General features: G+C 40.3%; 1 long non-coding RNA gene across 2 annotated transcripts; it reads left to right on the forward strand.

The window, feature by feature from the left end:
• The first annotated feature begins 501 nt into the window (after positions 1-501).
• LOC136296887 (uncharacterized) lies at positions 502-6,376 on the forward strand. 2 transcript variants are annotated; one of them, XR_010723027.1, is made up of 5 exons: positions 502-916; positions 1,160-1,317; positions 4,606-4,781; positions 4,891-5,037; positions 5,129-6,376. It is a non-coding gene; the product is annotated as an uncharacterized lncRNA (long non-coding RNA). The 2 variants fall into 2 exon arrangements; XR_010723026.1 differs by having other exon boundaries at positions 4,891-6,376.
• Positions 6,377-12,338: the final 5,962 nt, after the last annotated feature.

Raw genomic sequence — 12,338 nt, forward strand, 5'->3', positions numbered from 1 at the left:
CGGCTTTGACAACCTATAATTTAAATAACTGTACTTTTGAGAAATATATAGTCCAGTGAAATACTTTCCTTACTTCCTCTTAATGACTGGGACTGCTCATTGAGAATAAATATGTAAATAATGTTATTACCATGTAGGAGAGTTAATAGCCTCTAATGGCTTAGAACCTGTGAACAATCATGCCCTTACACAAATAGTCCTGGTAAACTCAACAGGAGTCTTCATGTGGTAAAATTACTCATACAAGTAAATGTTTGAGAGGAAAATGCCATTGTTCTTCTCCCACGTTCCTCCTGTTCCTCCATGAAAGAAAGCCAGCACATCAGAAGGCATTTTTGGTCTAATATGTCCCAAATAAGGATTTAATCTAGACTAAACAACTGTTTTGAATATTTGCTGTAACTGCTATTGAAAATGTTTTGAATTTTTCTATTTGCTTTCTAGCTTTTGGTTTTTGATTTAAATCATCTGTAGTGTTTCTACTTGGTGTGTTCACTTGGTATTTAATGTTTAGATTGTCCGTTTAATACACTTTAATAAGCTCTGCAGTTCAGCTGCATTTTACTTAAAAAACTTTCATTACTCTAAAAAGGTTTTGGAATGAGTGATTCATCAAAGAAGCTAAAATAGCTCAATCTTGTGTCCTGCTAACAAGACACAAGATATTTGTTTAATTGTAAGTGCATATTCAAAGCATTTGCAATTAGCTGAAGTGTAGTTTTGAAAGAAATACTGTCTAGAAGGAGCTGTCATTTTTGTCTGACATGAGGTTACTTCAAAAGTCACAATTCCCCTGCAGGTACTGAAGTTGTCCAATTACACTTCTTGTTTATTTATTACAATTAGAGTGTTTTGGTAGAGGTTTTTCATGGAGAAATGAAAACTAACTGATAAAACAACAATTTTCCTGAACCAGGTAATAAAACTGATCACGATAGACCTGTGAGTTTTGGGAGCAGGTGTGCAAAATTTCCTATGGTGATTTTAGGGGTTTGGGTGGGTTGGTTTTTTGTGGGTTTTTTGGGGGGGTTTTTTGTTGTTTTGGTTTGGTTTTTTTGGTTTTGTTTTGTTTTGGTTTTTTTTGGGTTTTTTTTTTTTTTGTCTACTGTCTAATCCTTGATCCTAAAGATAATATAGTAACTAACTGTTTTTCTTTTAGGCTGATTGTGAGTCAAGCCTGTATCTACTGAGGAAGGTACCTGCTGCACCCTCTAATTAAGTCTCTGCAGCACCTTCCTCCTACATGAATGGGCAGGTGGATCCCTGGTTGTTTTCCTGTGGTCACCAGTGCAACAGAGGGATCCATCTGAGTGACAGGTACTTGCATTCATTTGGAATTTTTAATCACAGCTTAACACTTGTCAGCTTCAAAGTGTACACTGTAGGGAAATTAGTGTCACATCATGTGATGCAGCAGTTGTAGGGCTGTGAAGAAAACAGATTGTTTGATTGTTTTTTTTCTTCCATGGCTAAGGTTAACTGTCTGGACAGCTGTGAGTCAAGCCTTCAAGGCACGCTGCTTTATCTGATTGGTCTCAGTCTTGATCTGGCACATGAAAGGAAATGTGAGGAAGTTTCCAGCAGAGATCATTTTGCAAGTCCAAAGATAAGGGCAAGGTCAAGTTCACTTGTGTTTTCACAGTATCTCTTTACAAACATCAACCCAAGTGCCACGCAGACAACACAGAGTTTCATCTGGCAGTGGTTTGCACCTTCAGGAGATTTGTGTTGCTTCAGTATTTTTCATTCTGTTTACCAGCATCAAAAAGACCCACCACAGTAAAGCAAGAGCAGTTGCCTTTCTCAAAAGGTGACTTTTCCTTCTAGGGACCAAACACACGGTGATTTTATCCAAGTTTTGGTGTTCAACTTGCCCAACTGTTGCCAGCCTCTCACAGGGCTGCAGGGAAACGTTAGTATTTAGTTAAGGAGTAAGTTGTCATTATCTGCGCTATATTTTTTTAGCCCATAAGGTTTCTCCTGTAGGAAACTACCAGTTATTCCATGCCTTCAGAACTGTGGGAGTTACTGCAGGAATATATGAGGTGCAAAAATAGAGCTTCTTTTTTCCTTTTTTTTTAATATACTTTTGAACAGTGTTCTTTATAGTTATTGTGAGTAGTGTGTGAAACTTGAGACTTGTGGCCTGAGGGTGGAAGGCACTCTCTCTGCCCCATGAGGCTCACCAAAAACATTTCCTGAGTTATGGATGAGCATTGCCTTACAATACCCAATCCTACACACTGCCCTCCCTCTGAAAACTGTTCCAGTCTCAATGCTGGCTCCTCAATTTGTAAAAGTTTATCTTAATTCCACCAAGGTTTTAGTGAGATTTCCTAACTACCTTTTAATTTCTTAATTATGTATATTGTTATGCTGCAATGCTTTATGTAATCAGTTTTTCTTATGGCAGAATTGTTGGTTAATGGTGCACTTCAGCAAAAACCACAATTTAAATTTTTCTCTTAGCTGTTGCTACAAGCAGTAAATTCTGTGGTTAAAGGAAGGAACGTACTGAGTGCGCCTGTGCTCTCCTCCATTCAATCACCTCAAATGCTGCTTTGTGTACACTGTGCATGAGGAACAGGTCTGCACACTTGTGACTGCTGCGTAATGTGCTAGTTCTCAACATCTTCCACAGAGAAGCACAAGTTGTGAGGGTTTTTCTCTCCCTTTCTTTTTTGGGGGTCTGCATTTGTCTTCATTTCAAAAAGGAAAGTTGTCATCCCCAAGTGAAAAATCCACACAGTCAAATAAATTGGCCTTCTTTCATGAAAATGCTTATCTCCACCATGAAAACAGAAGATTATAAATTGGCTATAGAATATCTTGATAGCTGTCATGCAAATGATTCTACACCTCACATCAATAAGCACAGTCAGTACACTGGGTAAAGAGATGCCTTTCTGATTCTTTTTGGGGTCTCTTTTCAGAGAGACAATTACAGTGGTGTAAACTGTAACATAATCGTGAAATTAAGGTGAAGTGGATGATGTGCAGCTACACAAAGCTTGAAAAGACAGAGCACTGATCTGTTAAAAATGAATTATGGTTTTATTTTATTGTAAATTCTCCAAGGTTCTAGTCTGGTTTGGATTTTGGAATGGGTGGATGGTCGTAGTTCTTTTGTCTTTGGAAAAGCATCTTTTATAATTAAAGAGGCACCGCCCTGGGATGCTCTGGTCGCTTGGATAGTTATTAGGGAGAGCTGTGTGCAAGCTGGCACTAAATTAAACCCTCAGTCCAAATCCCCACTGTGCTCCGAGAGGAGAATCATGCCACAAGGAGCATGTCATGTCCTCATGTCTCCTTTGCTGACATTATTAAGGGCTGGGATGATTTCCTGGGGAATAATGATAGGTTCATGTCCAGCTATCCTGCAGCAATCAATAGAAAAGTGCTCCTCCCTGGGAGCAGAGTGTGCCCAAAAGGTTCAGTGCTTGGTGTTAGGGCAATTCCTGCACCATTTTTACCACTTCCTTCATTTACAAATTCTGACTGTCTCAAAGCATTTCTCTGCTTTCCTGTTCTGTTTTTGCATTTTTTTCCTAATACCATGAAACCACGTTTAACTTCACGTAGTGCTTTCTTCCAGGGAGAGCTGATCTCCATACAAATTTATCCTGATCAATCTGTGTCCAATCTGTTACTGGCTTGATCAGATAGAAATGGATGATATCAGTGAAGCTGGCACATTGCTCCTAACCTTTCCTGATGGTATATTCAATACTTGAAAATATCAAAGGTCTAAATTTAAAGGAAGATCTATAAAATCCCTTTTCCAAGAGATATATAATATGTATCTCATGTCTCTAAAAGTCCTAATTTGAAATCATGTGGTCTTTGTTCCCATTTAATGTCTAGGGTATGACATATTCCCCCAAAATACACCTCTAGCTTTCAACTTTTCCTCATTATTTTGCATGCTTTTTAAAATAAAAGTAATGAGCATTTGCCTTTTAGTGAACCTGTCCTTCCTTTTCAAAGCAGTGATTTTTTTTATTATTGACTTTCAAAGAGCAAATCAATCCCACTAAACTGCCACACTTTTATCCTAATTATTTTTTCAATTGCTGTTTCTTATTCTACATCTGCATTAGTATAACTTTGGGGTTTTTCCCCTTTTAAACATAACATTAATACTCATTTATGTCTATTTACTTTCCAGCTTTATGAAGGCACTATTGACTCTCACCTTTGTAAATGTCTGCCCTCAAAGTTTTAAATGTTTGCAATAAACACACAATTTTGCTGCTATCATTAGCAGCCATTAGCCATAAATTAGCTACTTCATTTCAAGTTCCATTTCTTCTAATGTACCTTCAAGAATCCTTCTCTCCTGGCCAGTCTTACACTGGTGGAGAAGGGAGATCAATTTCAAAATTTTAAGAACTATGACCGTGTAATTTTGACTGCAGTCAGGAATATACTCTCCTTAAGCATTTTCTTCCTTTTTCTTGGCTAGTGGAAATCCTTTGGATATTTCTGACAGTGTATCCCCCTTGGAATGTCTCTGCTAAAATATCCAGACATTCCAATACATTGGTGGCAGGATCCTGAATCATAACTGTAGTAAATTTCTGGTGGGTGTTACTGCCTTTTTAGATCTCGGTGGGAGTTCCTGCCTTCAATCCATGCAATCAGACTCTCCTCTGATGTTGTGACTGTGCTGTGCATGTGAAAAACCAATTGTCCAGTAAGAAAACTTATTTCAGTGATGTGTTCATGTGACCTGAAGAATTCTGAGGTGAGAGCACTGACAACAAGGAGAATCTGGCTAGGTATGGGCTCTAATTTTGGTCCTTGGATAAATATGGCAAATGTACTGTAAGCTATGGACTATATGAAAGACAACATTGTTTGTGTTTCTCTGACAATCTGCATTTTTAGGTTCTTCACTCAACTGAGTTTGAAAAGCAAAGACAAGCAAAAGGAGATTGTTTTGGAGAGAAGTGTTGGCCAGTCTGGGATAGCGGTCAAGAAAACCTCAGTGGTGTCAAGATTCAATTACCAGGAGTTAAAAAAAGTTCTGACAAGGTCTTCCATGTGAACCAAATTTATATTTCAGAAATTCTGCATGTTGTGTTGTTGTTTTGTAATTGATATTGAGCATCCACATTTATACCAGGTGAAGAGCAGAGGCTGCCTAAGTCTCCTGGGAAAGCCCTTGCACAGCATGCACAGCAGCTTCACCTCCCTCTAATTCAGTCTTCCCATCCCTTTCCTCTCTAATCTGTGTGGATTCTTCACCTGCTGATGTTTGTGCTACAGATGTGTATCCTTTTCTAAAGTTTGAGAAGACAAGTGGTAGCACCTTCTCACTGGAACAGGAGAGATGCTTGTCTGAGCTGGCAAAGTGATCTCAAAGCTGCAGAATAAGATTTGAAAGTCTTGGTCGAAGGGAGAGGCCAGAGCAATATCAAGTCATATTAGAAGATTTGACTTCAGTTGCAGAGACCTGCTACCCTCAAATACATTGGGAAAGCACACTGATAAGACTTGTTATGGTCAGTCTGTGGGGAGGTGCTGTAACATAGGCTGCTTCAGAAATCCAATTGTTTTGTTCTCTGATTTTTAATTTTTTTTTTTTGCATTCTATCCAAATTAATAATTCCTTTGATGAAGTTGCTCCTGATTTACACACAAATGTGCCAGTCCCCTTCTGTCCCTGTCTATCTTAGAAGAAGGATGAGGAATTCAGATTTTCCTCACCCAATTTTTAGTAAAACACAATAATTATTTTAAAATAGAAAATAGACTCAGGCTAGGCATCTTGCATTTTGAAAAGCACCATTTAAAAAACCAAAGACAGATGGTCTCTTGTACCCATAATTTCTTCTTATAAAATGCATTTCGAATTATTCTTGGTGGGTTCAGAATATTTTTTTTCTAGGCATAAGCCAATTTTTTTCCCTCCAGCTTACAGAGGAACCTACACTAGATATTAAATACATGATGCATAATTTTTTGTTCACTGTGAGATGCCTCTTGAATATACACATTGTTTACGTGTACATAGATTGCAAGCTAACCATAATGCAAGCTATATTGGAAAGTCATGTACATTATTCAGGTATTTTAGTGTATAGAAGCCAATAATTCTTTTACAGAATTGACGAAAAAGTTTTAAAGACACAAATTTCCTATAAAATTAATCCTTCAATATTTCAATACATGCTACTGTTAAGGACAGTAGGAAGGATAAAATGCAGTGTCCTTACACTGGTTTTAGGACAGCTGTTGTTTGTGCTCTGAAGGCTGCTGCACATCCATATCTGTCCTCCTGCATTCACAAATTGTACAATCCCAACGTTGGTGCTGTACTTGACTTTCCCATTTTAATAAGATGTAAATACATTTTTAAACAGCGATTGTGTTCAAGGTTCTCCTTTTTAAAAGTTTTTTTCTCTCCTCTGAAAGGGCCTTCTGGCCTCTGATTTCTCCAAGTCCTGGAAGCTTAAAGCCAAATGTTCCCATTACGTGGTGTAGGTGGATATGGACTTTCAGGAGGGACATTCACATGTGTTTCATGTTCAGCAGTAAGGAATGGACACAATACTCATGTCTCTAAGCCAGTCTTGGCCAACAGACTCTTCCTTGCATAGGCTGACTTCTGTGGGGTAAGGATGAATCCGGGGGCTGGTCTTTTTGGTGACAACAGGAACCAATGTCAGGAAAATTAATTCACTGTATTTCCTTCTTTCTTTCATCTCTGAAGGAAGATGGAGGAAATCCACACATGAAAAATCTCCAAGCAATATTTAAAAAAAGACAACATCTGACTTGAAATCCCTCAGCCAGAAATTGCTGGGACTTGGGGAGGACACCTGGGAAAATGTTGATTATTCTCTTATTACAGTCTTTTGTGTCTATCTTCTATCACATAAGATAATTTGGCTTCAACTAGTACAGCTGTCTGTATGTCTTGTAATTCAGATTTATATGGAATTATCGATACATAGTGGATATTCACATGTCCATTTTAGCTACTATGTGGTGGAGTTCTTCCTAAATCCTCTTTAGAGCCAAAGGGGGGAAAAATACTCACACAGAAGGTGTTTCACAGAAACCTTGGGTTCTCTTTGTCTAGGTAATTCTCTCTGCAGTGATAGCAGAGGGAGATAAAACAGCTGAACTGGCTGCTATAAACTGCATGGTGTTGTGTGGTTTCCACACCACCACTAAATGTACCCCCTTAACACAGCACATGCACAATCTGTGTAAAGTCCTGTCTAATGAAAATTCATTTTGTGCTGTTTCAAAATACCACATCAGCTTTAACAGCCAGTAACAATCATAGTGCAATTACTCTTTCATGGCTACGAGGAGAACAAGACACAAAGGGGCTTTTTGTTGGGGGCTGTGTGGCTTTTTTATCACCATCAAACTGCAGTGTAAAATTCTCTGTATCTCTGAAGCCTACGAGGGGCATCTCCTGCCCCTTCCTGGTGCTCAGCAGGGTGGATGGGCAGCTCATTGTCCCTGTGAGCAGCTGCCATCCTGGTGCCTTCGCCTTTGCTGCCAGCACAGAGCTCAGCAGAGGATCAGGGTGGGGTGGAGGAGCCAGGTCGCACAGTTTGGTGGCTCTGCTGTAAATGTTTGTGACAGAACTTGCCCCTTGAGCTGTGCTGGAGCTGCCACAGATCCTGGTCCCACGGGCCTCCAGCCCCGCCTGTTTTCACACTTTATGAGAGAGAAGCAGTAGAATAACAAAAGAAAATTTCTGACACTTTTCACTGGTTTTTTTTCCCCCCCTCTCTCTTTGTCTGGGATTATGCTGAATATAACTTAAACCCTAGTGCCCTCTTCTGATCTTGAAATAGGTGTCAGTTCTCAGCACACCTGTCCCTGCAGCTCCCGCTCAGCAGCCGATTGTTTGAAGTTAGGCAAAGCATTTGGGGACACAGATATTTTAATTTGTAATCAGCTTTAAAGCTTTAAAGCTTTCAACATTTACTCTGATCAGAAACAGGAGCTTAGGCATAAATTAGCCTTTTCCATTTTTAATTTTTTTTTCTTTTTTTTTTTTTTTTTTTTTGGTCTCCCGGCAGGAGCTGCAGGCTTGATGTGAAGCCCACAGAAGTGAAGGGACAAACCCTTATCAGCTCCGGCCCAGCCCTTCACACAGCACGTTCTCTGGCCAGTAGAGTCACTTAGGCTGAAAGAGGTAAACTATTACAAGATCTTCAAGGAACAAAGACTAATTAAGGATAATCTTGTAGAAAATGTTACCTTTTTTTCGGATATATTTAGCGTGGGAAATAGTGGTAAGTGATAATTGTACAATTCTTTGGCTTCTCAGTGCTAGTTACCCAAATTTAGTTTGTGTCCTTATATGTAGACATATGTAATGTATATTAGGTATATCTCTGACACTCAGCTGCAGACTGTATGAATTAGTTCATTCATCATTTCCAGGCTGCCACCTCTGGGATGGAAGGCAGCAGCTGGCAGGGAGCACACAGCAGCTCTGCACAGCAGCCTCAAAGCCAAGCCAGAAACCCTGCATCCAGTTTGTATTGAAGGGTGGTTCCACACGTGGGGAACTAGAAACCTCTTCTTTACCAAAACACACGTTTGCTTCCTAAAATCCTATTTTTTACTGATAGCAGTTGAAAAAACGAATACAGTATTTGCCCATAAGGCACAGGATATACCCAAAGTATGCTAAATGTTGCTAAATCTTCTAACACTCAAAGTACTGCAAAATAAGGTTACGAATTAATTTTCACAGTCCTGGCTTTCCTAGACTGTGGCTGTTTGCTTATGTTTAAGCAGATAATATTCTGCAAACTGAGAGCTGTGCAACTGCAAATAAACATTCTCTACTGACCAAACTACTTGTTGATAATTTTAGATGGGAATTTTTGAGACTGATGGGCAGATTAACACTGAAGGCCTTTCTAGCAAGCGGTTTAACAACACATTAAGCAACAAAAGGGATATTTATAGCACTTTGCTGAAGTATGCGTTTTCCAGCTCTCTATTGCCATCTTGAGTCCCTGACTGCCTTCAGCAGAAATAACAAATTGGGGCGTAACATCGACAGAGACAAAGGGAAAATACATTTCCAGTCCTGATGAACAGAGCCCTCTACAGTTATCAGGTGAAAGTCAAGTATAAGAGAAACATTATTTACATTAATTGAGATTATACACCCTGTGACACCCTACAGGGAGAGCTGAAGGGAAATGCCAGGGCAGAGTGATGTTAGCGCAAATTTGTTCTAAGGGGTTGCAGAATGGGGTTCTTGGAAAGCAGCTGATCTTAGGGCCCCTGGGGGATTCTTGGACATGTGCATCCTGAAGACACCTCTGGATAAGAGTTTAGAGTGTATTTGCTGGTGGATTGTAAAATTCTGAAAGGACTATTCTTCCTCCTATGCAGAGGTTTTGATATCATCCTCCTTGTCCTATAATTGTCCTTCACAAATCTCTCACCTTCCTCTGAAAATCTCTAAGGTGGGAACTGCAGTACCTTGTCCATCCTATGATATTTTAGTATGTGGTTACTACATCCTAAAGAAAACCTATGGATTTCCAAGTTCCTTGGGATAGGTGGCATGAAAAGAAGCCTGAGGCATTTCCTATGTGGGCATTTCTCTAACACCTCCTGCTCTCTACCTTGCAATGTTCAGACTCCTTTTTATTGGTTTATAACTTTCAGAAGTCATTATTATTATTCCCTTGTTTCACACTTGGTAGCAGTGTTTTCAGCCACTATTCAGAGCTCAGTATTTTATGAGTAATGAGTGTCCCAGGCAGCAGGAATACATTGTAAGACCATTGTTACTAACTGAATGCTTGGTGGGGGATCCCTTCCCCTCTACTGAATGCTTGACATAGACTAAAAATAAGTTGCTAAAACTTGACTCTATTAAAATCTACTGTCCATAGCCTACTTTAGAGTCCTAAGTGTATTTGGGCATAGTATTAGCAATCCCAAGTACTTTCCTCTTCCAAACAAAAGAGACTGTTTTAAGGTGCCATTAAGACTCCTTTTTAATAAATTCCAGAGTAGTAGCTGACACTAAAACAGTTTGAACTGTGCTAGCGCAGGGTTAGATTAAACCCTGATGACAACAGCCTGAGCTGGATTTTCCACCCTGCTTTCTGCTGCTGCAGGAAATATTGGTCCTCCCTCTTGGTTTGTTGGCCTGGGTGTTTCTGCAGTGCCAGGCTGGCACAAAGGGCTCCCAGACCCCCCTGCCTGGGGCTGGGGTGAGACAGAGGTGCCATTCCTCAATGCCCAAATGCTAGAAAAACTGTGTCAGGCCTCTAGGCTGTCACTACATAGAATCATCCAAATTACAAAGGAAAATTGTGTGTTTTGTGAATATTTTGTGCTGGCTGCATCTGAACAAATGGGTGTCTCCCCAGGCCTCTGACAACCTCAGGTCATGTGGTTTTGTATTCATTTCAGTACTTGCTTTGCCCTCCTAGGATCTGGGTGGTTCTTCAGGTACAGGTAATGTATCAGCCTTAGCATTTCTTCAAAGGAATGGCCTCATTTATTGGATTGTGCCTTCTATACTCGGCTGGCAATGGCCTTCCAAAGAGGTACTTTGGCACACCCGTCATGGGCTCCCAGAATTCACAGAGCTGATTATTTTTAATAACATTCTTGGAACAATCTCTGGATGGTGTATATTTGCATTTGTATTGATGTCATCACACTGCTGCAGTTCTGTCTTCAATACTCCTTTTTATATATTTCCTGCAAGTGCCACATTAAATGACCATGGGATTCTTGGAAAAGCAACAGGAAATTATATAATGGTGCCCACAAGTCTGTGTATTGACTTTTCCACAGACTTTCTAGTCTCTGAGCCTAAAAGTTGTTGGTAAAACAAAGATATTTGATCTTGTTTTCTGTTCTTGATTCTTCTTACTATCTGAGAAGTCCTGGTCTTTTTCTTTTCTATTATAGAAAAACAAAAAAAAGATAAAACCAGCTAATTATAGAGATTATTGTGGGTTTGATTACAAGGATACTTGTTTAATTTAGTTGTTTTACATTCTTAAGTAACTATCAGGAATTCAGATGGACACACTCTGTCATCTGCGAGTAAGCTACAACTGGCACTGAGATGAGCAAAACTGTCTGTAATAGAATCATGGCTCTGGTCTAAAACTTGTAGGACACTGAAAGAAATAATTGCCTTTTAAATCTACCTCAGTACATTCAAAGCATAAAGCATAATCTATAAAAATGGAGGAAAGCTACAGGGAAAACTGTTGTCTGTGGCATTGTTTCTCAGTAACTTTACACAGCTCATAAGATGGGGAGGACAAGGCAAAGGTTTCTAGGAAAATTGTAGAAAAACACCTGATGCCAATGTCACAGAAACAGGAATAGCTGTAAGGCCTGGGCTTTTGGCCATGTCTAAGGGGTTCTCAAAGTGCTTCATGGAATATTTTGAATATTTATAGCTGAGAATTCAAAATCCTTCTCTTTGTTGGCCTGAAAATAGCTTTGCTTTTGAAGATACAGTGACTCTTTCTGGTTTATTGTGGTGATTTTACCAAATAACCTTCCCCTCTTATGGGTTTAGTTTTTATCTGAGGGATAATATATCCCCTAGATGCTGGAAATAAACAATATATTACATTGCTTAGAGCCTTCCAGTCTCATTTGGGCAATTCCTCCAGTAAATTCCCTTCTCATCCAGGGTGATTCCTCGATCAATTTCCAAGGCCAAGTTGGGTTTTCAGCACATTCCTTTAAGTGTCTCCTCACTGGTGAGTCCCGGCCCGTGTCTCGGTGCAGGACAGTGCGGGGTGGTGACCCTGCACTGAGAGCTCTGTCCCTTGGGACCCGCCAGGAGCCCTGGGTGCTGCAAACGAGGTGACCCCCTAACAGTCCCAAACACAAGGAAAGCCAAAGAGCTCTCAGCCTGCTCTGAGACCCGCAGTGAAGCCTTTCTCTGGTAAAATAACTCCGGTACCAGGAACAGACTAATCTTACCAGGGTGAGGTCACAAAGAGCTGCTTTACCCTGCAGCAGAATCCTTGACTCAAGCAGCAGATGAAATTAATCTCTCCTGATCTCTCCATTGGGACTGCTGGATGCCTTCCAAGGCTGGGGCAGGCCTGTGGAGCATTAGCTCGAGCACTTCAGGGCTGCTGTGGTCTCAAAAAAGGCACATCCTAGAAATGCTGCTTGGGTTCTCCACTCACAGCGCTGGCAGCTCTGCACAGAGCAGAGCACAGGATGCATGGCAGACCTCAGTGCCTGAGATATTTTTTTGACTGAGCCTCTTCATAGGACTCAAACCAAGTGCAGCTGCTCTGGTTAGAGCTCATCAGTCCCACATTTCACCCTCTATAACGGAGACA

This window comes from Chamaea fasciata, unplaced genomic scaffold, assembly GCF_029207755.1.
Source record: "Chamaea fasciata isolate MVZ Bird 193981 ecotype frontalis unplaced genomic scaffold, bChaFas1.0.hap1 SCAF_14, whole genome shotgun sequence".
Taxonomy (NCBI): Eukaryota; Metazoa; Chordata; class Aves; order Passeriformes; family Sylviidae; genus Chamaea; species Chamaea fasciata.